This window comes from Cornus florida, unplaced genomic scaffold (assembly GCF_030987335.1).
Source record: "Cornus florida cultivar Cherokee Brave unplaced genomic scaffold, ASM3098733v1 CherokeeBrave_3.0.0_Hap2_Chr04, whole genome shotgun sequence".
Lineage (NCBI taxonomy): Eukaryota > Viridiplantae > Streptophyta > Magnoliopsida > Cornales > Cornaceae > Cornus > Cornus florida.
In genome coordinates, this window is record NW_026775574.1 from 99,126,464 (window position 1) to 99,142,404 (window position 15,941).

The 15,941-nt window shown below is 32.6% G+C and overlaps 1 pseudogene; it reads left to right on the forward strand.

Annotated features, from left to right (window-relative positions):
- The first annotated feature begins 265 nt into the window (after positions 1–265).
- Positions 266–490, forward strand: LOC132305998 (small nucleolar RNA U3; annotated as a pseudogene).
- Positions 491–15,941: the final 15,451 nt, after the last annotated feature.

A 15,941-nucleotide genomic window follows, 5' to 3' on the forward strand; every position in this document is an offset into this window, starting at 1 on the left:
TACTACCAATAACCTAATGAAGCTATCCAAATTTGTAATGCCCAAATCTAAACATGTCCTTGGTACTAAAAAGCCAATAATAATAAACTTAAAAAGCGCCAATGCGCGCATAACAATAGCTTTTTTGAAGGGTATTATCGTCCTTTACATCGGCAAAGTTGGTTTATTGAAACTAGCCAGAGGCTGCAACTTCTAAGTTCCCACATCGAAACAGGAGGAAACAAAAACGAGGTTTATTAAGAACCAAACACAAGGCCTTCATTGCACGACCTTACTTGTACAGGATCTTTCTTATAGGATTGTACCTCTGCATCCTTAATTTCTGAAGGAGATAGGAACTTAAGCTTGGTGGATGAATCGTGACCGTGCGATCAGAGCGTGATCAACTGCTTCAAAGAAACCCTATTCGTAGGAATCATTAAACGGTAGAGGATCGTTCTCAGCCATCTTTAAACGCGGCAGTGATGGTCGCACGCTTGTCTGACAAGCCTATATATATATATATATATATTTTTGGGCACAATCTGGTCTTCAACGGTGGTAGGCCCCATTATTATATAAGGTGCGTTGGCTTCGTATCCTCCTTTGTAACACCTGATTATTACTGGCTTCACTATGTTAAACCCTGAATCCACTCACCAAATCCAAAACAGTCATTACCGAGTCTGCCTTTTATCCAACTCAGAACAAAACTGCATAAAACATTATTAATTCCTGAGACTTACACCCTTATCTACTGCCTGGTAATTTTTTCCTCTTGATGGGTGTACTGAAATTTGATTATTTGATTGATCTATAATCAAATTAACAAATAGATTTTGGTGATTATCCTTGATGGTATTTCACAATTTTTTAGGTTGATTATGGTGTTGAATTTTTTCTTTTTCTTTTTCTTTTTTCCTTTTCATAAATGATTTTGAATTTTTTCTTTTTTTCCTTTTCATAAATGATTTTGATTTTTTTTTTGAAGCATAGTTTTTTTGTAAAATTTGTGTTACTACTTGCTGCTCTTTGCCCTTTGTTTCCGAAATTCTGAATTTTTGGACAATCCAAACACTAGTCATCTTTAAACAAAAATGATAGCTATATAGAAAACCAAGATTTTCTTGAAGTGACTCTCCAAATCCTGTATTAAATTAGGGAAAGAAAAAAAAAATGTTTATGTTATGTTTGAGAGCACCAAATCGATATTTTAAATTTGAGATCGAAAAAAATTTAATTCAAACTTTGTACTAAAATTCCTCTAATCTCAAATCTAAAGCATTAATTTAATGCTACTAAACACAACATTAACGAATTTGAAAAAATATTTAGACTCCGTTTGTTTTGACGTAAAATATTTTTCAGTAAAATATTTATTTATAAATTTTTGACAAGTTATTTTACATGTCCCGCCGGATAGTCACAAATTCAACCTCTACGTAAACCTTTGTCAAATTCTGACAAAATAAAAATAAAAAATATTTTACCTAAAAAAAATATATATTTTTCAAAAAGAATATTTTAGGTCGAACAAACGGAGCCTAAGAGTTCTAAGAAAATGACTTAATCAAACACAACTATAGGTTCTCGTACCGTTGAATTGAGTACGTGTGTGTCTGAAATTTATGAACATACGGGCATCATTTTAGTCTTGTAAAATTTTCTGAAGGTCACTATGATAAGTGCACAAAACTTGTTATTTTATACTTAATAATAAATGATTAATTAATCCTTTTTATTAGATAAATGTTCTTATCCTTATTTTTCATGTTTTGTAGGGGTTGATTTCAGAATAAGAAGAATAGAGAAAAAAAAAAAATAGCAAGTTTATAAGAATTATACGATCAGTCAAATTCAAATTTGACTTTCCATCACATCAAGTCAAAGATTAGACCAAATTGGAAAGCAGCAAGATTTTAGGAAGATTTTATTTTATTTTATTTCACTTCTGTAATTAGAATTTTCTCCTCCCAATCGTTTCCTTCAAACTCTATAAATAGGGACATTTGTAAAGGAGGTTGATGTACATTGTTAGTGAGATAAAATAATAAAAGTTAGACAGAATTTTTGTCTTCAATTTATTTCTTATATTGTTAGTGAGATAAAATAATAAAAGTTAGACAGAATTTTTGTCTTCAATTTATTTCTTATAATTTTTGTTATGAAGATTGTTTTTATTTCTTTATTTTATTTTCTTATTATGCTAGCTTAAACACCGCTTCTCAAGGGAGTGATAAAGCCACCATGGCTAAAATATAAGTAAATTTAGTTTAATTCTTTTATGAAATTTTCTCTTTAGAGTATTATTTTACTCTTCTATTCTGCGTTCTTATTTTGATAATAAAAAATAAAAATAAAAATAAAAAAAATAGAAAGAGGATTCTTGGTGTTTGCCAATTAATGGTAATTTGGAGAATGTCTATTTCTATTTTCTAAAGATATATCAGATTAAGTAAAATATGTTCTCAAGCAATTATTATTATTTTTCTTCATCTTTCCAAGTTGTAATTGGACTGGTGGAGTGATTTGCTTACAATAGAAAAATTTACATAAACAGAAAATATACAAATTTATTTATAGAAAGCTGTGGTGGTGAATTCTTTCCTTGAGATTTTTCTTATTATTTGATTATAATTTATTTGTCTTATTTAGTTATTTTATTTTTAGTTCATTAGAAAAAAAAAAAAAAAAAAATCACTAAATTGTTTTAAAAGTTATTCTTCCTTAAATTTTAGTTTTAATTTTGATTCATGAGTTTAAATCTTGTATGGTTCGACCCTACTTATTCTATACCATCTTTAATTTAGTTTTTGCAGATTTTTCTTATTTTTGCACAAAGTGTAGAAAAACAACGACAGAATCCATAATTTTACACTCGTCAAATGGCGTCGTTGCTGGGGATCGAACCTGGGTCACCCGCGTGACAGGTGGGAATACCCATTCCCAAAACTGTCCGCGACGTTCGAGCTTTCCTAGGTCATGCTAGTTTCTATAGGCGCTTCATCAAAGGCTTCAGTAAGATAGCACGACCTTTGACATATCTTCTAGCTAAGGATGCCCCATTTGAGTTTACCGATGCTTGTCACTCTGCTTTTGAGCAATTAAAATCTGCACTCACTACTGCACCCATAATCCGGTCACCTGATTGGAACCTACCTTTTTGAGATTATGTGTGATGCGTCAGATTATGCAGTCAAGGCTGTTTTAGGGCAAAGAGTTGAAAGAGCACCCTATGTCATCTACTATGCTAGTAAGACCCTGAATGATGCCTAACTCAACCACTGAGAAGGAATTGTTGGCGGTAGTGTTCTCATTTGACAAATTTCGCTCTTATTTGATAGGATCTAAGGTCATCATTTATATCGATCATGCTACGTTGGGACATCTTTTCTCCAAGAAAGATGCCAAACTTAAGTTGATACGATGGATCTTACTCCTTTAGGAATTTGACCTTGAAATCCATGATAAGAAAGGCTCTGTGAATGTAGTCGCTGATCATTTGTCTCGTCTAGTTGTTGATTCGATTATCAATTCTCTTCTGATCTCTGATTATTTCCCTGATGAGCAACTTTTTGCGATATCTCCTGCACCATGGTATACCGATATTGTCAATTACATTGTCACAAGTCAAACCCCTTCTACTTGGTCCAAGCAAGAGCGAGATAAATTCCTAGCTAAAGTTAAGGAATATTTTTAGGATGACCCCGACCTGTTTAAGTATTGTCAAGATCAAATCATCCGTCGGTGTGTCCTTAAGGTAGACCAAGAGTCCATCATTTTATTTTGTCATGACCAGGCCTGTGGTGGCCATTTTAGCTCTAAACGGACCGCTTTAAAAATCTTACAATCAGGCTTTTATTGGCTCACCCTTTTTAAGGACACCCATACCTACTGTCTAGCATGTCCTCGATGCCAACTCTTAGGTAAAATTACCAAAAGGAATGAATGGCCCCAACAATCCATACTTGTGGTTGAAATCTTTGATGTCTGGGGTATTGATTTCATGGGACCCTTTATCTCTTTATATGGGTATACTTACATTCTTCTGGCCGTTGATTATGTGTCCAAATGGGTAAAAGCCTTAGCCACCAAGATAGCAGACCATAGGGTTGTGGTGAAATTCTTGAAAGACGTGATTTTGTCTCGCTTCGGTACACCTCGAGCCATAATCAGTGATAATGTTTCACATTTCTACAACAAAGTCTTTGCTAGCCTAATGTCCAAATATGGGATCACCCATAAGGTAGCCATATCTTACCACCCACAAACCAATGGTCAGGCTGAGGTATCCAATAGGGAGATTAAGCATATCTTGGAGAAAACGGTTAAACCCACAAGAAAGGATTGGAGTCTCCGCCTTCATGATGCTTTATAGGCCTATCGTACTGCTTATAAGACCCCTATAGGAATGTCTCCATACCGATTGGTCTATGGCAAAGCCTGTCATTTACCTGTCGAACTGGAACATTGTGCTTATTGGGCCATCAAAGCCATGAACTTTGCTTATGATCAAGCAAGTGAACGGAGGAGACTTCAACTTAATGAGTTGGAAGAAATCAGAAATGATGCCTATGAGAGTTCGAGGATTTATAAAGCTAAGACTAAATTGGAACATGACAAACAAATTTTAAGAAAGGAGTTTTCCAAGGCCAAAAGGTTCTTTTGTATAACTCCCGGGTTGCATTGTTTCCTGGGAAGTTGAGGTCACGATGGTCTGGTCCATATTATGTACACCATGTTGCTAGTCATGGTGCCATTGAGGTACAAGATCCCAAAACTGGAAAGCTGTTTAAAGTCAATGCTCATCATTTAAAACATTTCCTTGAGTTTGAGGCTCACATCATTGAGGAAATTTTCTTCGTAGATCCGGTCTATTTGGACTAATCTCTTTTGGGAGAACTTCCCCCATTCCGTTTGGCTGAAGACATTAAACTTAGCGCTCCTGAAAAGCAACCCAATCGATTGTGTCTATTCAATTATCTTGGATTGATTTTCGAGTCTTAACCAGTTGTATCTCACTACTACTCGTTAGCTCCATAACTGTTTAGTTTTTGAATATGGTTATATTTTGTTTGGGGGTACTATATTTGTCTGATATGGTTTTCGATTGTTTTCCATAACCTCTTTTGCAGAAATTTTACTCTCCATCGAAACAAGTGAGGTAATATGTTCCAATGTTTCTCTATATATCACCACCTATACTTGTCCATTTAGTTTCCATATTCTTTGGTGCCAACACTAGGGACATTGTTGTCTTTTGTTTGGGGGTGGGGCAATGTTCTTGCTTTTATGGAAATTATAAATTGAATTGCATGTCATGTCAAATTTGGGTGAATTATTGTTCATGTATGACTAGGAATTGGTATATTAGGGCAGTTCTGAATCTTTAATTCATATTTTGGTATAAGTGATCCACATCATTGTCCAGTTTGACTATTGTTAATGATAATTAGTCTCTAGCGTACTTCACTTCTCACAGATGCACACTAGTATCTTTTTGTGGGGTATAGGCCTAACCTTATGTGATATATTACATGTGTTGGATACAAGTTAGTAGACCTTGAAAAGTAGATGTCCTTGGCATGATGATAAAGAAATATGTATGATTAGTTAATACATTTCATGAAGTAACCGGGCCTCTTGCCTCAATAAGCAGTAAGTGTTCGCGTCAAAAAGTGGAGGGTTTGGAAAAAATGAAAGTGTTGGTTTAGGTTCGAAGCCTAGTTAACTTGAGTTAATAAGCTCTTTGGGGTGTCTTCACACCTAATGCCCTAAAACCATCTAGTTAAGAGTCATTAGCTTAAAGCTCGTTACATGGGTCATCTAGAAAACTTAAAAGACTTAAACATTGCACAGCTTGCCATCTTTGAAAAAAAAAAAAAAAAAAAATGAAGAAAATGGAAGAAAGAAAGATGAAAAATTCGCATGCATAAGTAAAGTCATGAATTCATGCCTTGGGTACTTTAACTTGGAAGGGAATATTAATGAGTTGAAGCTATTGTAATGTGTAATATAAGGACAAAAGGGTAAAACACATAATTGAATGCTAGTTCACTTCAAAAGGAAACTATGGATTGATTATTATTAGAAATATGTTAAATTGAACTTTGTGTGGGGACCATAGTATTATTGCATGTAATTAGAGGTTTGTGATTGCTTGAGAATATTAATCTTTCTTATACTTGACATAATAGCTAACGTGATGATGATGTGTATGCAATCGTTTCTGATCCCATGGAAGTAATTGAGTTAAGTGCAAAGTGTGCATAATTTTGAATGTTTGTGGGTATCATCTCTGGAAACCCTCACGAGGCTATAGCTCGTCCATTAGGGTAATCTAGGGGTTTAAGGCCTTATTGCATATGGTAAATGCAATCGAAAGTAGCATGCGAAAGTGGCATATTTTTAGTTAGGTAATAATTTTGTAAACTTATCTCTTTTTTCCTTTAATTGCTAGAGGACTAGCAAAAGCTTGTTTGAGTGTAATTTGATAAGTGTACAAAACTTGTTATTTTATACTTAATAATAAATTATTAATTAATCTTTTTTATTAGATAAATATTCTTATCCTTGTTTTTCATGATTTGTAGGAGTTGATTTCCCAATAAGAAGAAAAGAGAAAAAAAAAATAATAATAACAAGTTTATAAGATTATACGATCAGTCAAATTCAAATTTGACTTTCCATCACATCAAGTCAAAGATCAGACCAAATTGAAAAGTAGCAAGATTTTAGGAAGAAATTTTTTTATTTTATTTCACTTCTGTAATTAGAATTTTCTCCTCACAATCGTTCCATTCAAACTCTATAAATAAGGACATATGTAGAGGAGGTTGATGTACATTGCTTGTGAGATAAAATAATAAAAGTTAGAGATAATTTTTCTCTTCAATTTATTTCTTATAATTTTTGTTATAAAGATTGTTTTCATTTCTTTATTTTGTTTTCTTATTATGCTAGCTTAAACACCCCTTCTCAAGGGAGTGATGAAGCCACCATAGTTGAAATATAAGTAAATTTAGTTTAATTCTTTTATGAAATTTTCTTTTTAGAGCATTATTTTACTCTTTTATTCTATGTTCTTATTTTGATAAAAAAAAATAAGAAAGACGATTTTTCATGTTTGCCAATTAATGGTAATTCGGAGAATGGCTATTTCTATTTTTCAAAGATATATCAAATTAAGTAAAATATGTTCTCAAGCAATTATTATTATCTCCCTTCATCTTTCCAAGTTGTAATTGGACTGGTGTAGTGATTTGCTTACAATAGTAAAATTTACATAAAGAGAAAATATGCAAATTTATTTATAGTAAGCTGTGGTGGTGGATTCTTTCCTTGAGATTTTTCTTATTATTTGATCAGAATTTATTTGTCTTATTTAGTTATTTTATTTTTAGTTCATTAGAAAAAAAAAATCATTAAATTGTTTTAAAAGTTATTCTTCCTTAAATTTTGGTTTTAATTTTGATTCACGAGTTTAAATCTTGTATGGTTCGACGCTGCTTATTTTATACCATCTTTAATTTAATTTTTGCAGGTTTTTCTTATTTTTGCACGAAGTGTAGAAAAACAACAATAGAATCCATAATTTTACACTCGTCACACTACAACAATGGCCATTTTAGCTAAATATTTTTTTGCTACTTCAAAGCAAAAAAAAATCAAGATTTCATTAAAAAAAAATAATAATAAGAAGAAGAAGAATAATCATGACAGGTCAAGTTAAACTCAAAACATTCAAGTCTATGGTCGTCGAAGGAGTTCATTTATTCACTAGACCACCGGTGCAGATTAAAGAACATGATTTTAGCACCTTGTATGGCTTTTATCTATTATGAGAAGGTGCTCAAATTTCATAAATGTTAATTGACTTTACAAAGTTTTGTAACAGGCTTGTTACCTCATCAATTGCTCCTTCCTCAGAGCCTATAATCTTATTTTTTATTACTAGTTTCATTTTTCCCATTTCCTATATCACTTATACATGGAACTCTCATGGTTACTATAATTGCTTTGTAATTTGTGTTCTTTTGTTTCTGTTCTGCCTTCACTTTAATCTAATACATTTCGTACTTTCCTTTTGGTCTAATATATCTATTTCGTATTTTGTACTTTCGTTTTGGCTGTCTGAATTATATGTTTCTATTTACTATTTCTAAAAAAGTAAGTACCCAATGTATCAGATGTTTAGGAAATGAAAATTAAATAAATATATTTTTTTTTGAAAGGTTAAATTCAATTTTATTGATATAGGAGGATATGATATACAGCCCAATGTGAAAAGGCCCAAGTTAGGCCCAAACAAAAAGATACATTGTAGCCCAACAAGCTGCCAAGGATTCCAACTGAACAAAGAAATCAAAAGGAGAAAGACAAACTGCCAAAGTCCGCGGTCCGGTGAGAGCAAGGAGATTAAACTCCACAGTCAGTGATCTAGTGGTTCTGCCGGCGGACGAATAGGAGGCATGGGAAGGTCCCACTGATTGGCAATTTGTGTTCGGTTTAAATAACAAATAACAAGTAGAAATCAAAATTGATCATGAATTAAAGAGAGGTTTTTGATATCATACCTGATTAGAAAATTAAACTTTAGATATCTTTGGGAATTTCTTATCGCCCTTTGAGAGATCTGAAAATAGAGCGATTTACCCTCTTCTGAAAGTTGTCGATACGATAGGTCTGAATAAAGGTTTTAAAACCCTTATATATAACAACAACAGGGGAGGACGGCTTCTCTACAAACAAGCATACCTAAGTATCCCTTCCTATCATGAAAACTTATATATCAATGATTAGAAATAAATCACACCAAATAAGTTGGAAAACTATAATCCAACGGTATAAAAACTATACTTTCAATTAGACCATCAAATTGGAAAGTACAAACCCAATCCATCAAGTATCAATAATTACATTGCAATCATACTTTAGAAAATGTAGTGCATAGGACCATAAAATAATTTTTATTATTTAAATATATATATATATATATATATATATATATATTCCAACAATCTCCCACTTGGTCCATGCACTCTAAGTTTTATAAAATGACACTATGGATTGCAACACATTTTGTTAAAGTCGAGTGGCCACTCATTTTTTATTTAGAAAACACAATTATCGAAATTGATGGATTGAAACTTTAGAACATTCTTCTCCATAAATTTCCTCAATAGTTGATTATGAATGCATAGACAAGTAATATATTAGTTTAAATAATTCCATAGTCTAAAACCGATTCCATCTAGGATTCAAGCAAATATAGTGGTTTTTACTGTATTTCATGAGATGTGCAAACTGCATGTGGTCTAAACGCACACCTCACTATCCGTCCTGCTTCATACCATTGCGGTATGCCACCTGAACATATTACAGCAAATCGCCAACCTTCTGTTCAATGTGAGGGTTTACCAATATGGAGCCAATCTCATATTTAGCCCAAGCTATCCTCATAGAGCGTTAACACTCCCATTGGCAAACTTTAATATTTATATTTAGATTTACCAATGTGGTGTCAATCTCACATCTAGTCCAAACAACCTCATGAGTGAAATACCACTCCCAGACAAATCTTGTATTAGGATTTATCGATATGGTGTCAATCTCATATCTAGCCCAAACAACCGTATGAAATATCACTCTCAGACAACCTTTAATAATTATTTTGGATTTACCGATGTGGTGCCAATCTCACATATAACCCAAACAACCTCACGAGTGAAATACCACTCCCAGACAAACATAATAGCACGTGCATAAACCATATATATCAAGATAATAATAATAATGCATCGTAACTTTATTTTGGATGCAAATAACTATCACCATAAGGTATAAACTAGAGGAAAAATAACTGTCACCACAAAACGTAAAGAAACTAACTGTAATGTAGCCTATACAAAAGAAATACCAAACATCATACCATAATGACTCTCGAACACCTATCCGAATTACGTGCTCTTTAAATACTTTACTATCTTCGGCTGAAGACTTTAGTAAGAGGATTTGCAACAATTTTTCTATAACCATATAGGGAAATCTTAATGACACTTAAACCTTAACCTTCTCACGCTTGAAAAATGTACTTTATGTCAATGGGTTTATTACGCTTGGTCACCCTTAAATTATTTTCATATATTTAATTAATATAAGCCTTTAGAGAAAGTCCAAGTATTCCAGTAGTGTAATCCCTATAAATCCTAATGCCAAGGACATATTTTGCATACCCATATCTTTCATGTCAAAAACTTTACATAAAATTCTTAATATCATGTATCACATGAATGTCATTTTTACCTTGCAAAATATCATCAACATATAGGACAAGGAAAACAGAAAAATAAATAAATAAATAACTCCCACTGAACTTGAGGTATATGCATTTATCCATAACATTCTCTTTGAACCTATAATTAGTAACCACTGTATCAAAATTTTGGATACTATTGCTGTAAAACTTGCTTAAGCCCTAAATAAGTGATAATGAAAAAATGACTCTTAAAGAGTCCTTTAATGAAACTGGAGAAAAATCTCAAAGAAATCAACACTTCACTTTTGCTTAAGCACTTGGCCATCAATTTTTTGTCTTATATCCACCAGACACCTCAAAATCACCAACTACAGCATACTTCCAAGCTCTAGAAGATCTCCCAAGCTAAACAGGTTTAAGAACTAGATTGGAAACTAAAAGAAAAGCCTGCAAAGATGAAATAACTAATTGAGTAAGAATAACTGAAAGAATGGGACTATGAGCTTTAACTGAAACCACTAAAGAAAGTGGAATGAAGCCTGAAATAAATAAAATAATTACTAAAAATGCTTTTCTGTAAAAGAAACTATAATATCTTAAACTCCCACCGGATTCACCACTCTCATTAAATATACATGACATATTCCAATAATCTCCATAGGTTTACAGGACAGTAAAATCTCGAATCCTTTACTCTTTCAAGATGCCCAATAAAATAATCATTAGTAGTATGAGTATTAAGCTCCTTAATATCTACATTATATAACTCTGTCTCTATAAGACATCTCTATACTTTCTATTTTCTACAACTTTATTCTATTCAGGAAAACTAAGAGTGGTGTACTGTGGCACAATGCACTACTCTTTAAGTATGTACTGAAAGTACTACGATTTACACCCTCCTTACCATTCTCCTATTAAACTCACCACGTTAATCCGATCTTAAAACCATAATCTTTATACCAACTACTTTCAACTTTAGTCTAGAAGATTTTACATATAAATGCTTCGGACTTCTGGTGGATTAAGTACACAATCATACCTTGAGAACCCATCAATGAAGACAATGAAATATATTTGCTGCAAACGAGTTGCAATAAGAAATGAACCACAAATATCGGTATAAATATAGTCTAAACGACCAAATGACCGATTAGCCTCAAAATTGCGCTTTTTAGCATTCGTCCTTTGACACAACCAACGCATAAAATTTGTGGCCCAATAATCTCGTCATTGACCAAGCGTTCAAGTCTCTTTTGAGAGACATTCTCCAATAGCCTATGCATAGCATAGATGAATCTTCTCTAACCAAAACACGATTTTATTCAGAAGGTATCGAGTCTATAGAAAAATAAGAAACAAGTAGGATAACACCCAAGTCCGTTCACCATGTCTATACCTATACTTTTACCAAGTTAAGCTCAACATGGCAATTTTCTTTCCTACTTTAGTTTTCTTTTTTACCACAATAACCTTTTCTTTTAATGTCCTTTTATTTCTACTGGATCAACATTTATCATTCCATGATCAATGTTTTTTCAATGTATTGTTCTGCCTTCTTTATTCTGTTTAGCCTTATTTACTTTCTTGCCACCTAGTTTATTCTTAAAACTATTCTTGTTGTCATGGCAGGAAGAGCTGACTCAGTTTTAACACCTTTGAGTCGCTCCCCTTCAATCACACAAAGTGTTAATTGGTTAATGCTACATTTAACTTCTTGTGAATTATAATTCATCTTGAAAAATTGAAAAAACCTAAGCAGAGAATAGATCACCATGTGGACTAATAACTTATCATCAAATATGATTCCCTACTACCTCAGATTATTAACCAGCTTGCACATCTTATAAATGTACTCCCTCACTAAACCATTGCCATCATATCTGACTAACAAAACCATGTCAGATAATAGTACTGTAGTTGCTTCTTAATACCCATTAACTCTTTCTTGATAAAATCAAGAAGCTCATTGGCAGTATCAAAAACCAGAATACCACCCTGAATAGTATCACCAATAGAATCATAAATTAACCTAATGGCATGGTAGTTCTTTTAGTCCACCTAAAAATGCAATAATTTGTCTACCCAAGAAGACTCTGCACTGGGCATATGGGTTTCTTCCTCCAAAAACATAGACTCGTGGTCTAAGAAACCCAATATAATATCAAAACCTATCTTCTAGGCAATAAAATATTAATCATTCAATGGTTCAACCCCTATGAGCTATCTTTAAAATTGCGAAAGCGTCTATAACCTAAATAAATGTTATATTGAATAGCATCACATAAACAACATATAAAATAATATGTCACAACTTTAGGGATTATTATTTTAATTCTTTTCTTAGGATGTTTTACTTATGTGCAAAAACCGTCCACCCTGCGAGAACAGATAAAATGCCATCAAAAAATCACCTTTTGGCAGAAATTTAGATTTTACTTTACCCCCAAACCTATGATAAAAATCACACATAGACCTATTTGATTATATTTGAATTATTACTAAACACTTCCACTACCTTTTGGCAAGAGGGTTATTTAGAAATAATTCAAGTACTCTCAAATACTCTACTCCCTTATCCCACACTAAAACATTGATCACCTTTTGGCAGAACTAATGCCCTCATGTAGGTAAGTGCACTGTGAGACCTCAATAAGACCAATGTTTTAAAATTTCAAAAATAATAACATTCGTGAGCGTGTCACCTTTTGGCAGGCATCACTAATTTTGGCTATCACTGTAATACCCCCTAATTTCGGAACACGGGTTGATCAAATCCGCGCACAAAATTAAGGGATATCAAAACAATTAAAGTATTTCAAACAAGCACAGAGTACAAAAAATGAATATAAAAGAATAAATAATTCGCTGAAGCAAAATCTATTAAATAAAATTTTCATTAATTAATAATTCTTCAACAATTACAACTCGAGAATCCCGTAACTCCAGGACCCCTTAAAACATTATCCAATAATACAATACAACTTATAAGTACACTAGATGAATAGATGAATGACAGCCTCCCAACTACGGATCCTCAACCTCGAGACTGGAACTTCTAATAACCTGAAAAATAAATCGTGGGTTAAACCATACGAGCAAGTTCACTCTATCAGTCCTCTGAAAACCAATAAAAAGATCATCTCCGACCAAAACCAATCCTAATAAAGTTTTTTTAATTATTTTAATAAAACATGATAGACATGTATATAACTAATTATATATACTACACTAAGCGCATCCACTAAATTTCCAAACCTATTAAATAATGATTAAATTAAAACCATACTTACCAATCCATTATTTCTTTTAAAGAAAAGTTCCATAAACCTTAATTCCATCCCAAACGATTTTTAAATCACTTAAATAATAAAACCTACCTCAAGGCATACTTCTTTCAATCCAAAACTACAAAATAATTTTTAATTATTTAAATCACAGAGCAAAGATATTTGCCTTGGTAGTTCATCCATGCCTTCACTATTATTATTTTATTAATATTATAAAATAATATAACTACCCTTTAAATACTAGATTATTCTAGTATAAGAGTATCTATCAACACCAAGTTGTACATACAATAACCCTATATGCCACTTAACCATCTAATACACATAGTCATTAATTTATGCTTTGGCAAATCAACCATCCCATTAAAAATATATTATTTATACATTGGCAATTCAACCATGCCTTCTTTACGTATATTTATTTATACATTTAAACTAGCAATTCATCCGTGCTTTCTATGTATGTATTTTATTCATACAAATACTTTAGGCAATATATTTAAGCCTTTGGGAACTCATCCATGCCTACAATTCAACCATGTATTGACTTTAAACTTAACGATGAACTATATCACCCATAGACATCTCACGCATATCACACGCATAACATAAATTTAAAAATCAACCTATCCAGATATACCGATTAAATAAGAATAATTAACATTAATTATCTTAAATACTATATACATATACACATATATTATATATGTGTATAATACCTTCCATAATATATATATATAGAAATGCTCCCTTCCATCCTAATAACAAATTAAGTAAACCATATATACATATATATAATTATATATATATATATATATACATTTCCTTCCATCACGTAATAATAATTAATTATATATATGCATAATAAAAACCGCAGTGATACTCTTTGGCTCTCAGAACACTAAGAATATCTTCTTTAGTGGTTGGTTCCAACCCTAACAGGTTTGAAATCAAAATTGGAACCTCCCCGGACTACACAGCAACCTTCCGGAACCCCAAACAATGCCTCACGCGCCCCCACGCGCCGCTAAACTCTACAACACTCACTGCACGCTCTTCCACGTGCCACCACAATCAACCACATAGCATACACGCGCTCTCACGCGTTGCCCACGCGCCTGATTCTCTTCTGGATGATGTGGCGATCTGTTATTCACTGAATGTAACTTATCCCTATGCGCACGTTACACCAGATCATCTCACCGCACCTCCATGCATCTGCGCTGCACCATATCAATCTCTCTTTTGATCCAACCCTATCTAAGGCTCAAATCCATGACACGCCCATTCCCCATAAACCGCATCACACCGGATCAATCTATTTAAACTAAATTAATCCTATGGCTCAGATCAGCGGTTGCACCAACTTCCTATGCACACACCTACATCAAATCATCCGCATATCATTAGGACCATCCTAGGGTCCTGATTTGGGCTCACCGAATGGGTTGTGTGCCGCGCCGCATAGAATCAAATTCCTTTTGTTTTAACGCCAGCCTCCAGTAATGAATAAAGTAAAACCAATGTAGATAATGCCCAGAAAATTAAATTAAAATAAATTCAATTAATTCTCTAAAAATATAAAATCAGTTCAGAAAATTATAGAAAATTCCTAGAAATTCTAAAAAAAATTCAGAAACCTTAATTAACCCTGACCAAGCATAACAATGATTTTACATATATACAACCTATATATATATAATTAAAATCCCACAATTCAAAAAATAAAATAAAATAATAACAAAACATGCTTTTGCTAATCCGATTTAATCCTAATTAAATCAGATACAATTAACTTAATATTTTTTATTAATCCATTCTAACCAATATTTAAATTAATAACTTAATTAAAACCTGGATACTCAAGGTGAAATCTTTACGGGTTCTAAGAAGAAAGTTAGAGAAAACTTGCCTGAAGATTTCGAAACGAAACCGACGCTAAAATCTTATTCTCTTTCTCAGATTTGACCTCCTCCTTGTCAGCCTTCTCTTCTTCGCTCTCCGTCTCTCTCTTTTGTTTTTCTAACGTGATAAATTTTTATCGATAAAACATTAAGTATATATTGATACACATTAATACCTAATCCTGTTCCAACTAGGACTCTCAAATGATATTGATACACATTAATACCTAATCCTATTGGTTAATTAAATCCTATATACCTATATATATCCATGAATATATATATATATATGTGTGTGTGTGTGTCCTTCCATAACTCTTATAAATATTTAATGAAATATATATTTATAATTATACAAAAATGATTATTAAAAATAATCACTTAACCATGGGCCTTTTTTAATTAACCCAACAAGGCTTCATCCAAGCCCAAGACCATATCCTTTGGTCCAACTTTCCTTAAGCCTAGTTCAATTAATTTAAATAAATAAAATAATTAAATAAACACTTA